Here is a 13,684-nt window from a genome sequence, read left to right on the forward strand (position 1 = left end):
AAATATGATAAAAAGTACCACTGCTATTATTTTACCGGGTCTGTATATCCGTAAAGTACAAAATACATAACAAAGATGTGCCATTTGTTTGTAAAACCTTAAAAAATATAAACGTAGATACAATAAGTACAAATTTTGAATTTTAGTAAATAAAAATATTATTTATTTATTCTCAAATTTTTATTTCATTAGTATTTAAAATAACGGCTGTTAGTTACTAAAGGTGGTATCAAAAGACACGTCTCGACCTCCGTTTTAAGAATCCGAAAACGGAAATCTTTCTGTCGAAAGTTATTCACAAAAAACCGTAAAATTACCCAGAGCGGGTCCGAAATATGGGACCTGATACATAGTTTTTTTTTGCATAGAACACCTTTCTGCGTTGGCGGCCTTCGGCCGCGCTTATAAAAATTACCCTGGGTGGGTCCGACACCCTTTTGGGGATCAAAACTAAATGCACGCAGAACACCTTTCTGCATTAGTGTGTAAGTGTGTACAACAAATCTGACGAAAAAACAACAACCACATGAAAATTAGAACCGATTTTTTGCTTATATCTTTTGACAGAAATAAAAATTTTAATTTCCGCTTCCGGATTCTGAAAACGGAGGTCGAGACGCACCTTTTGATACCACCTTTGATAATTTTCGATAAAAATTAGGTGGTGCACCGTCTTGTAAAACGTTACCGAATTCGCAAATATATTTTTGTATATGATTACAAAAGCGTAGCAAAAAGACGCTGCTCTGGATCTATTTCAGGCCTACGAGATTCCTTTAGTAAATATGGTTCCAACAGTCTTAAAAATGTTTCGAATAGGTCGCAAGACATCCTCACGGATTTATAAAAGAGGTCTGGATCTTTGCGCTTCAGAATATCATAGCCAGTCGCTTGGAATCCAAATTCATCCCGAGTTTTAAATAATTGGCGTCTACATCTGCGTCCATGCTGCCTTTGGGACGCCGTTTCGAGATATCGCCACAAAGGTGGACCAGGGGTGACCCTAGAATTTGTTTGTACAATATGGGCATCAAACGAATGGTGTTAATGAGTATTTTAAAAGGGAGTGGGCCTTAGTTCTATAGGTGGACGCCGTTTCGAAATATCGCCATAAAGGTGGACCAGGGGTGACTCTAGAATGTGTTTGTACGATATGGGTATCAAATTAAAGGTATTAATGAGGGTTTTAAAAGGGAGTGGTGGTTGTTGTATAGGTGGTCGCCTTTTCGAGATATCGCCATAAAGGGGGACCAGGGGTGACTCTAGAATGCGTTTGTACGATATGGGTATCAAATGAAAGGTGTTAAAGAGTATTTTATGAGGGAGTGGGCCATAGTTCTATAGGTGGACGCCATTTAGGGATATAGCCATAAAGGTGGATCAGGGTTGACTCTAGAATGCGTTTGTACGATATGGGTATCAAATGAAAGGTGTTAATGAGTATTTTAAAAGGGAGTAATCCTTAGTTCCATAGGTGGACGCCGTTTCGAGATACCGCCATAAAGGTGGACCAGGGGTGACCCTGGAATTTGTTTGTACAATATGGGTATCAAAAGAAAGGTGTTAATGAGTATTTTAAAAGGGAGTAATCCTTAGTTCCATAGGTGGACGCCGTTTCGAGATATCGCCATTAAGGTGGACCAGGGGTGACCCTAGAATTTGTTTGTACAATATGGGTATCAAAAGAAAGGTGTTAATGAGTATTTTAAAAGGGAGTGGGCATTAGTTCTATAGGTGGACGCCGTTTCGAAATATCGCCATAAAGGTGGACCCGGGTGACTCTAGAATGTGTTTGTACGGTATGGGTATCAAATTAAAGGTATTAATGAGAGTTTTAAAAGGGAGTGGTGGTAGTTGTATATGTGAAGGCGTTTTCCAGATCGCGACCAAAATGTGGACCAGGGTGACACAGAACATCATCTGTTGGATACCGCTAATTTATTTATATATGTAATACCTGCCAAGATTTTAAGGGTTTTTTATTTCGCCCTGCGGAACTTTTTCATTTTCTTCTACTTAATATGGTAGGTATCACAACCATTTTATAAAGTTTTTTCTAAAGTTATATTTCGTGTCAATAAACCAATCCAATTACCTCACCATGTTTCATCCCTTTTTTCGTATTTGGTATAGAATTATGGCATTTTTTTCATTTTTCGTAATTTTCGATATCGAAAAAGTGGGCGTGGTTATTGTCGGATTTCGTTCATTTTTCATACCAAAATAAAGTGAGTTCAAGTAAGTTCGTGAACTAAGTTCTTTAAAGATATGTCGATTTTTGCTCAAGTTATCGTGTTAACGGCCATGCGGAAGGACAGACGAATGACTGTGTATAAAAACTGGACGTGGCATAAACCGATTTCGCCCGTTTTCACAGAAAACAGTTAACCCCTACCAAATTTCAGAAGGATTGGTTAATTTTTGTTCGACTTAGGGCGTTAAAAGTATCCTAGACAAATTAAATGAAAAAGGGCGGAGCCACGCCCATTTTTAAATTTTCTTTAATTTTGGTATTTTGTTGCACCACGTCATTACTGGAGTTGAATGTTGACATAATTTACTTATATACTGTAAAGATATTACATTTTTTGTTAAAATTTTACTTTAAAAAAATTTTTTTTTAAAGTGGGCGTGGTCCTTCTCCGATTTTGCTAATTTTTATTAGTCGTACATATAGTAATAGGAGTAACGTCCCTGCCAAATTGCATCATGATATCTTCAACCACTGACAAATTACAGCTTGCAAAAGTTTTAAATTACCTTCTTTTAAAAGTGGGCGGTGCCACGCCCATTGTCCAAAATTTTACTAATTTTCTATTCTGCGTCATAAATTCAACCCATCTACCAAGTTTCGTCGCTTTATCTGTCTTTGGTAATGAATTATCGCACTTTTTCGGTTTTACGAAATTTTCGATATCGAAAAAGTGGGCGTGGTTATAGTCTGATATTATTCATTTTAAATAGTGATATGAGATGAGTGCTCAGGAATCTACGTACCAAATTTCGTCAAGTTACCTCAAAATTTACTCAAGTTATCGTGTTAACGGCCATGCGGAAGGACAGACGGACGACTGTGTATAAAAACTGGGCGTGGCATCAACCGATTTCGCCCGTTTTCACAGAAAACAGTTAACAACATAAAATCTATGCCCCTACCAAATTTCAAAAGGATTGGTTAATTTTTGTTCGACTTATGGCGTTAAAAGTATCCTAGACAAATTAAATGAAAAAGGGCGGAGCCACGCCCATTTTGAAATTTTCTTTTATTTTTGTATTTTGTTGCACCATGTCATTACTGGAGTTGAATGTTGACATAATTTACTTATATACTGTAAAGATATTAAATTTTTTGTTAAAATTTTACTTAAAAAAAAATTTTTTTTAAAAGTGGGCGTGGTCCTTCTCCGATTTTGCTAATTTTTATTAAGCGTACATATAGTACTAGGAGTAACGTCCCTGCCAAATTTCATCATGATATCTTCAACGACTGACAAATTACAGCTTGCAAAAATTATAAATTACCTTCTTTTAAAAGTGGGCGGTGCCACGCCCATTGTCCAAAATTTTACTAATTTTCTATTCTGCGTCATAAATTCAACTCATCTACCAAGTTTCGTCGCTTTATCTGTCTTTGGTAATGAATTATCGCACTTTTTCGGTTTTACGAAATTTTCGATATCGAAAAAGTGGGCGTGGTTATAGTCCGATATCGTTCATTTTAAATAGCGATCTGAGATGAGTGCTCAGGAACCTACGTACCAAATTTCATCAAGTTACCTCAAAATTTACTCAAGTTATCGTGTTAACGGACGGACGGACGGACGGACGGACGGACATGTCTCAATCAATTTTTTTTTTCGATCCTGATTATTTTGATATATGGAAGTCTATATCTATCTCGATTCCTTTATATATGTACAACCAACCGTTATCCAATCAAACTTAATATACTCTGTGAGCTCTGCTCAACTGAGTATAAAAATGCAGTGTCAAGTGCAATCTCATTCTCTTCAACAACTGAGTGCTAGTGATTTTGATAATGCGAGCACGAGTCTTGTTGGTGGTGAAGATGCTGCTGCAGCTGCTGCTGGCGTCGCTGATATTGGGAGTGTGAATGCTGGTAGTTATTCTGCTGTAGCTGGCGCTGTTTCTGATACTGCAGAGTCTGTCGCTTCATTTCGTTCTTATTCTTCTAATACCGGACATCCCAATGAGCAATTGAAAAATAGTTCCCAAAGTGATGGAATGAATAACCAAAAGGCGCGTCCAATAGTTGTTGGTAGTAACTCTAATGCTAGTTTAGAAGTTAGTGTACGATTCAAATGGCTTCATCTGTCATCTTTTAAGCCATCTGTGAATGCTGAAACTATAGTTGACTATGTATCAAGAACTGCAAATATTTCGCCTTTATTAATGCGGTGCCAAAAACTTACGAAAAGGGACATAGATGAAAAGTCCTTACGGAGTGTTAATTTTAAGCTTGGGATCTCAGCATCTAATTACAATAAGTTGCTCGATTCGTCAATTTGGCCATCGGATGTAAAAGTAAGGCCGTTTCGTTTTTTTCAAAGGACTATGGTGCAAAAGGACAACTCATAAGTCCTCGCTCCGTCAACAGTAATGACTGCTACAATTCCTGTCTAATTGATGATGTCCGTTCTTTAAAGAACTCAATATCAATATATTTTCAAAACATATCAGGCATGAGAACTAAGGCCTCTGCTGTATTTGCTGCTACCTCTAGTGAAGAATACGATTTGATAGTTCTTGTTGAGACGTGGCTTACTGCGGACTTTTTTAGAAATGAGTTTTTTGATTAAAATTTGTATAATAAAACATTTTTTTAAATATTTCCCAATATATTTCAATTTCCTTCGGAGATCGTCTTCAGGGGCTATAACAATAACAAACAAATATTCACATATAAAACTGAATACAATTGGGATACAATTTTTCCATACATACATACATTAATTATCTTGTCCGATACACGACACTTGTTAATTCGCCATGCAGTTCAGAACTAATTTTTTATATGTGAATATTTGTTTGTTATTGTTATAGCCCCTGAAGACGATCTCCGAAGGAGATTGAAATATATTGGGAAATATTTAAAAAAGTGTTTTATTACATTGGACCTTGAGCCGGCAAAAATCACAGTTTGATAAAGTCAAAGTAAAAAGGTCGTTACAATCAAATTTTAATTTGTATAATATATATAGCAAAGATCGTGATAGTGTAAGTACAGGACTTTATCGAGGTGGAGGAGTGCTAATTGCTGTAAGAAAAATCCTACAAACCTCGGAGGTTCCTCTTAATATCGCTGATACTTCTATTGATCAGCTTATAATCAGTATAAAAGGCAAAACAGAATGTCTATTTCTCAGTGTTTCTTATATACCACCAAATAGTGTAGATAGTGTTTATGAAAATCACGTTAATAATATTATGCATGTTTCGAGCACTAACTTGAATTCTAAATTTTGTATTTTAGGGGATTTTAACTTAAATAAAATCGTATGGAATTATCTTCCAGGTGAGAAAACTCTCATACCTACTAACGTCAATCAAGCTAGTGAAATGTACTTAGTTGATAATTTTTATAGTTTACAGTTAGTTCAAATCAATGATTTTGAAAATACGCTAGGTAAAATCCTCGATCTTATATTTGTTAGTAATGATCTTAATTATAATTTAATTCGTTCTCTCTGCCCGTTATCTAATACTGATAAACATCACGTACCATTGATATTGGAGATTAAGTTTTATGAATTTGGAAATATTAAACTCAATAATGAAGTTGGTTTCAATTATAGCCGATGTGATTTTGCCTTGATCAATAATTTGATTTCAAATATTGACTGGCAGTCTCTTTTTAATAATCGCAATCTTTCAGACTGCTTTGACTTATTCAAAAGTAATATCTCGGAAATAATGAATATTAATATTCCTCGTTTCCTGGCAAAGGTTTACAAGTTGCCGTGGTATACCAAAAGCTTAAAGACTCTAAAAAATTTGCGTAATAAATATCATAAACTTTTTAAAAAAATCAGGAAGTCCCGAACTCAAGCAACAATATCTGAATTACGCGAAGGAGTTTAATTGTCTTGATAAGTTTCTGTACAATAGATATATTCTCAATTTCGAAAATAATATCAAATCGAATCCTAAATCGTTTTGGAATTTCATTCGCTCCAAACAATCGGTTTCAACAATACCGTTGTCTGTGTCTTACAAGGGCAAGAGTTCATCATCGTCTAGTGATTCAGCCAATTTGTTTGCAGAATTTTTTAAAGAAAACTTTGCTATTGATGATCTATGGAATGACGACTGGGATATGTTGAATGAGATAACGTCTTGTTTCGACTTCTCCACATTAGTTCTAGATATTGATGATATTATCTTAAGTATTCAGACGATCAAGAGCTCCAAGCAATGTGATTATCAAGAATTTTCATCTTTTTTCCTGAAGCAATGTGTAGCTTCCGTTGCAGAGCCCTTGTTGCATATATTTAATTTATCATTAAAGTCTGGTATCTTTTTGGATGAATGGAAAACTACTTTTATTCAACCTATTCATAAAAGTGGTAGTAAAATTGACGTTACAAACTATCGGCCAATATCGAAGATCCCCGTGATTTCAAAACTTTTTGAGAAAACGGTGATGTTTAAATTATCGTCCGCAGTTAAGCGTTATATTTGCCCATGTCAGCATGGCTTTGTTCCGGGGCGTTCAACAGTAACTAATCTGGTCGTTTTTTCGAATTACTGCATCTCGTCTTTTACTCATGGTTGTCAAGTTGACTGCATATATACGGACATATCCAAAACTTTTGACAGAGTTTCGCACAAAGCTCTCTTGGCTAAATTGCGAAAAATGGGTTTCCACTCAACATTTTTACAATGGATTTATTCATACTTATCCAATAGGATAAATTTTGTTGTTATTGACAACGTAAAGTCATCGCCTTATGTAGCAACCTCAGGTGTGCCCCAAGGTAGTATCCTTGGCCCACTTTTCTTTATTCTCTTTATCAATGATGTAAGTGCTTGTTTCAAGCAATGCAATTATCTCCTTTACGCTGATGATTTGAAAATTTTTTTCAGAATCAAGAACGAGTTGATACTCTCATACTACAATCTTTATTATTATAATGAGTGGTGCTGTAAAAATAAGCTTGCGCTGAATGCCAACAAATGTTATTACTTAACTTATTCCAAATTATGTAATAAATTGATTTCGTCTTACTATGTCTCTAATAAGCCGTTACTTAGGGTGAATAAAATTCGGGATTTAGGTGTTGTATTTGATTCGTCTTTTACATTCACCGAGCACTTAAATTTTATTATCCCCAAAGCATATTCCTTACTGGCCTTTATTAAAAGAAATGGATCCGAGTTTAAGGACCCATATACTAAAAAACTATTATATAATGCCTTTGTGCGGTCAAGGCTTGAGTATGGTTCCATAATATGGAGTCCTTATTATGAGGTACACAATAAGAGAGTCGAACGTGTGCAAAAAATATTCATGAAGTACTGTTTATACGATATAAACTTCGATCTGCCTCTTCCTCCATATATCTCTAGGTGTAAGCTAATTAATCTTCACACATTAGAAAGTAGAAGATTAATTACATCTATAATGTTTATTTATGATATTTCCAATGGCAATATTGATTGCCCGATATTGTTAGAGTCTTTGAACTTCTATGTTCCATCACGGACTTTGCGCCAATATAATATGTTTGTAATTGACCAGTTTAGATCTAATTACGCACTTAATGGCCCGATCACTCGCGCTCTAATTGATATTAACTCAATCAATAATAATTATTGTATTGATTTTGCGATATCTCGTCGAAGTTTTAAAAATATGTTATTTTCCATTTTAAATTAAGTTTACTGTAAATAAACCTTATGTGTAATAATGTTTAATACAGTCTGTAAGATTTTTGTAAATCATAGACTGAATAAAGAAATATGAAATATGAATGAATGTATGATCTTGGAACCAAAAAAGGGTTTGTTAGGACAGGTTCTTGGGCATCCATCAGGGACATAAAGGTAATGAAAAGGCAGCCAACCCAGCCAAGCAGTGTCCTTTAGCACTATTCTATGGTCTAAGCCCCTTCCTTGGACTCATAAAGGCACACACTAGATAGACCATAGGTAACTGGGAAGCAAAGCAGTTCAGACGACACTAGGTTGAATGCCCAGTAAAATGTTTTGCATACAGTACTAGGCTGAAAGGTCAAGCAGAAGAGATCTAAGTAAAGGTCGTACTGCATCGAGACCTAGTAATAATATATAACACAACACTTGGCGAAAAGGACCAGCCATGCCCTATAGTTTTTAGTAATAACATCGATTAATAGAATAGCGACGACTGAGTTGAAAATTATTCTATCTCTGCTCTCGTTTCGTATACATCTTTTTAAGAACTTTGTAGTATAACTTTATATCTCCGAATTTTGCTGAGCCACGCTCTATTTAAATTTTTGTCAAAAACGCACACCAAATTCAAAACATGTTCAATCTTACACAATTCCCTTTCCGGCACTCTAATCCAGACGTTTATTGGATTCTAATTTATTATTATTTTTTTTATTATCTATTTATTTGTCAGATATCAGTCAAACAAACAATTTCAGCAGTCGAATCAAATAATGTATTTCCAAACGAATGTTATCGATTTTCGTGCCGCTCAATTGATGGTGTGGCATGCGGGCACCAGCGTAACTCAAAATTTGATTATTTCCTGTTATTTTTCTGAAATCGATTTGATTGTTGTTGAGAGCCACCCGGAGTCAAAGTAACGTTGGGAGCCATACGGAGCTAAAGAGCTATTACGTGGGCCCCCTTGGTACAGAGTTATTTTATAGCCCCTAGGAGGTTGAGGGGCTTATAATATACCCGCGGCAGATTCGCCTGTCGTAAGAGGCGACTAAAATACCCAATTGATTCGAGGTGTTGGGTAGTGTAACCCTTCAAGGGGATGAAAGCGAAATTTATAGCTTCTACAACCTAATTTTCAACCTCACCTACCCGTGGCGAATCTTGTTTCTTTGGTAGCAGGGGCTCTCACAACGCCAACGCTTATATCCAAGAAGGCGTTTTCCCCGGCCCATGGAAATGTCAAAGACTGGTCCTTTTGCTGAAACCTGGTAAGTTGCCCGACCATTCAATTCTTTTGTTGGATTCGATAGGAAAGATTCTCGAGCGTATTATTTGTGAGCTTCTGCAGCAGACCCTGGAAAGCCCTGGATTTCGAAAACCAAGATCCACGACAAATGCAATACAAACAGTTGTCAATACAACCCGTGAGCCATACCCGGAGGTCAAAATAAAACGAAGGTCTGTGCGCTGATTACTTTGGCTATTAGAAATACCTTTAACACCGCGAACTGGATGCAGATAATGACAGCGCTACGAAACTTTAGCACATCTGCTTACCTGCTAAGAATAATGTGATGTTGTCATAGTAGCAGTGGTCAAGAAACTGGGTCTGCTTCAAGCATTATGTAATGACGCCATAGGAGGAATAAAGAAATGGCCAAAGAACATGGGACTGAAGATGGCTAGCAATAAGACAGAAACGGTTTTGGTGAACTCAAAGTGGACTGTGGATGAGTTAGTTCTAATCAATTTTATGAAATAAAATCAAGGCTTTTCTTGAAATATTTATGAATAAACATTGACTTAAAACTAGCTTTTAAGGATCACTTCAGGGTGGTGGGATAGAAAGTTTCTAGAGTTAGTGGATTCCTAACGCGAATAATGCCTAACATCGGCGGCACAGCCGAAGCTGCCCCTCCAACGTAACCAGCTCGATAATATTATATGAAGCACCAGTATGGCACGGATCTAAAATGACCCACCAAAAATATATACTAGCAGCCTGCCGTATTACAGCTATACAAATGATGCGATCCTTGGTTTATCGGGAAAAATCACAGTAGTTCTATTGTCAAGAGAAATAGCCGATCTGTATGACATTGGAATCGGGTGACCATCTAAAGTTGCCAAGAAAAGCGCAAGGTCGCGAACAACATCTAGGTGTCAAGGTTATGCCTAACGTCCCAAGGGGTGTGGACACATAGAATTAGCCTGGTTTCATTGGGCCAATTGACGGCAGTGCGCTGCTTCAACGTCCAATAAAAACCCCAAGCTCTTAATGGAAGTAAGGGATGTGGATGGTTTGGAAGCTTCTATTTATATATGTACGTCAAAGGGCCATCAACATCGATAAGTCTTCCCAAAATGTTCGCTACCACAACAACAACAACCTTTATCTTCGTACTCGACTTCGAAGAGATCCTCTTCCGACAGGCTTATTACAAAGCGCCACAAAGATTAAAGAAATATGTTCGTCAATATCTATGGCTTTCATATATTGTTTATTTTGAAACTGATATCGGCCTACTTTTAGATTTTTAATGCCTGTTCAATATACCTTCACATCCACTCATCCATTATTGTCATAGAAAACTTTGATTGATATTTAATCTAATAAATGGTTTTATCTTTATCGTTTGTTTATTTGCAGTTATCAAACATACATACAAACATATCGCGTTGTAATTCAATCTGCGAGATAATTATATAGAATTAAATACTACATGCAGAAACAAATACAGTGGTGAGTATTGACAACAAAAGTTAATCTATGCTAAATATGTATAACTTTAGAACAGTCGTACTTGAACTTGACTTCTACTTCCAAAAAGTTACTTAAGGTGATGTAGGGATTGTACGAGCATTCCTTGAAAAAACGTAAATTTTCGCCAATTTTCGAAGTGTACATCTGGATAATAACTAGACCTTTTGTTTTTCTGCATGCTCAGGCTATTTTCCGAAGCAACTAAATGGACTTTGATGAGACTCTCCCTAATGGATAAATAGTAACCCTGAAAAGAATATAGGAAGGAATTACTAAAATTTTCAAATTGAAGGCCTTATGCATAAAAAGTGAGCATTTGCTCAGACTAGAGTTTCTAAGAAAAATGTGGTCACCTTTTATTCAGCATATCTATTCTAAACAAGTCGTCACTTTTTATGCATGAGACGTAGTAAATCAACTTAATGTTTGCTATAGGGTAACACACTGAACCAGATAACTCAAAAATGAAAAAAGGGCAGCAAAAAGTAATACTAAGGCCTGGTTTTTCAGTACAAGTTGAACTCAGTTTGTCAGTTAAACAACGCTTAAACTTATTCTAGAGTTTTTAAGCTATTGCATAGATTTTATCGCGGGCTTGGCGACGAAATCAAAAAAAACCGTAACGGATATTTGTCAAAAAAGATCCGAAAAGGCACGAAAAGGTTCGAAAAGATTCGAAAATGTTCGTAAAGGTGTTAGCAACAGGCCAAATACATAAAATTGGATCTCTATCATAAACAGCGGTGGGCACCACTACATTTACACGGTTACCAAATTGAGAATGTGTTAGTAAACACGAACGCTTAGCGAGCACGAAAGCAAAATCATTTATTTATTTAGTTTGATTTCAATGCTTGAACGTAAACATGTGTCACACGCACTCTTTGGTACTCTGTTTTAAGCGCGCGTGCGACACTTCCTCACCGTACGACCATCGAAATCAAACTAAAAGAGCTGTCGTTGATTTTCACGAAGTAGCCATTGTGCTATCGCTTATCGTGCCTTATGGTGCCCTAACATAAATAAGCATGCGTTGCGACAATGTAAAGCATGTGTGCAAACGTCAAATCTAAATGTCACGCAGAACAAAAATTGGAAATCGAGTTAGGTTTTCACGCAGCAAATTCAATTTGAGTTGCTCTCATACAAGTTGTATGTGCATGAGAAATTTTTGACAGAAAATGACTTGCGTGCGTTTATATTAGGTTGGCTTGTTAGCAGGTGCTAAGCTCACGCCCACCCCGGATCATAAAGTTAAAGTTAAAAATAAAGTTAAAGTGAAAGTTAAAGTTAAAGTTAAAGTGAAAGTTAAAGTTAAGGTTAAAGTTAAAGTTGAAGTTAAAGTTAAAGTTAAAGTAAGTTAAAGTGAATGTTAAAGTTAAAGCGAAAGTTAAAGTTAAAAATAAAGTTAAAGTCAAAGCTAAAGTTAAAGTGAAAGTTAAAGTTTAAGTTAAAGTTAAGGTTAAAGTTAAAGTTAAGATTAAAGTTAAAGTTAAAGTGAATGTTAAAGTTAAAGCGAAAGTTAAAGTTAAAAATAAAGTTAAAGTTAAGGTTAAAGTTAAAGTTAAAGTAAATGTTAAAGTTAAAGCGAAAGTTAAAGTTAAAGTTAAAAATAAAGTTAAAGTTAAAGTAAAAGTAAAAGTTAAAGTTAAGTTAAAGTAAAAGTAAAAGTTAAAGTTAAAGCTAAAGTTAAAGTTAAAGTTGAAGTTAAAGTTAAAGTTAAAGTTAAAGTTAAAGTTAATGATAAAGTTAAGGTTAAAGTTAAAGTTAAAATGAAAGTTAAAGTTAAGTCAAAGTTAACGGTAAGGTTAAAGTTATGGTTAAACTTAAAGTTAAAGTTAAAGTCAAAATTAAAGTTAAAGTTAAGGTTAAAGTTAAAGTTACAGTTAAATTTAAAGTGAAAGTTAAAGTTAAAAATAAAGTTAAAGTAAAAGTAAAAGTTAAGTTAAAGTTAAAGTTAAAGTAAAAGTTAAAGTTAAAGTTAAAGTTAAAGTTGAAGTTAAAGCTAAAGTTAAAGTTAAAGTTAAAGTTAAAGTTAAAGTTAAAGTTACAGTTAAAGTTATAGTTAAAGTTAAAGTTAAAGTTAAAGTAAAGTTAAAGTTAAAGTTAAAGTTAAAATGAAAGTTAAAGTTAAAGTTAAAGTCAAAGTTAAAGTTAAAGTTAAGGTTAAAATTAAAGTTAAAGTCAAAGTTAAAGTTAAAGTTAAGGTTAAAGTTAAAGTTAAAGTTAAAGTTAAAGTGAATGTTAAAGTTAAAGTTAAAGTTAAAGTTAAAGTTAAAGTTACAGTTAAAGTTATAGTTAAAGTTAAAGTTAAAGTTAAAGTAAAGTTAAAGTTAAAGTTAAAGTTAAAATGAAAGTTAAAGTTAAAGTTAAAGTCAAAGTTAAAGTTAAAGTTAAAGTTAAGGTTAAAATTAAAGTTAAAGTCAAAGTTAAAGTTAAAGTTAAGGTTAAAGTTAAAGTTAAAGTGAATGTTAAAGTTAAAGTTAAATTTAAAGTTAAAAATAAAGTTAAAGTTAAAAGTTAAAGTGAATGTTAAAGTTAAAGTTAAAGTTTAAAATAAGGTTAAAGTTAAAGTGAATGTCAAAGTTAAAGTTAAATTTAAAGTTAAAAATAAAGTTAAAGTTAAAGTGAAAGTTAAATATTAACTTCTCATTTATTCAGTAAAAGTAAAAAATTTGTTTTCTTATCGGTCACCACGCTTAAAAAGGTTAACTTGAATTAATATCAAAGACAAAACTTGAATTAATATCAAAGAAAACAAAATGTTGCATAAATATTATAATTGCATAAGTTGATAATATGCAATAGCTTTACCGCGGCAGTCCCGGAGTGCCACACGCCCTTTTTCAGTATATGTACTTTAACTGAAGTTTAAGCTGTGCTTAAGCGGCCGATATGGCAGGGTTAAACTATAGTTAACCTATCAGTTATTTGCGTTCGTTCGAAATGGCGTCAATATAGCCAATAAGCATTTGGGGTTTGAGTACCATTAGAGCTAAGTTCATAACTAGGCATACTTCT

The 13,684-nt window shown here is 34.6% G+C and overlaps 1 protein-coding gene across 3 annotated transcripts in view; it reads left to right on the top strand.

Moving 5' to 3' along the window:
* The window catches only part of Sesn (Sestrin), a 516,933-nt gene that overhangs the window by 53,782 nt on the left and 449,467 nt on the right, over positions 1 to 13,684 (top strand). For all 3 annotated transcript variants that reach the window (XM_067775363.1, XM_067775371.1, XM_067775366.1), the window contains one exon: positions 10,550 to 10,642. The gene's annotated coding sequence lies outside the window, so the exon portion shown is untranslated. The remainder of the gene's footprint in view (positions 1 to 10,549; positions 10,643 to 13,684) is intronic.

This window comes from Eurosta solidaginis, chromosome 3 (assembly GCF_040869045.1).
Source record: "Eurosta solidaginis isolate ZX-2024a chromosome 3, ASM4086904v1, whole genome shotgun sequence".
Classification (NCBI taxonomy): Eukaryota; Metazoa; Arthropoda; class Insecta; order Diptera; family Tephritidae; genus Eurosta; species Eurosta solidaginis.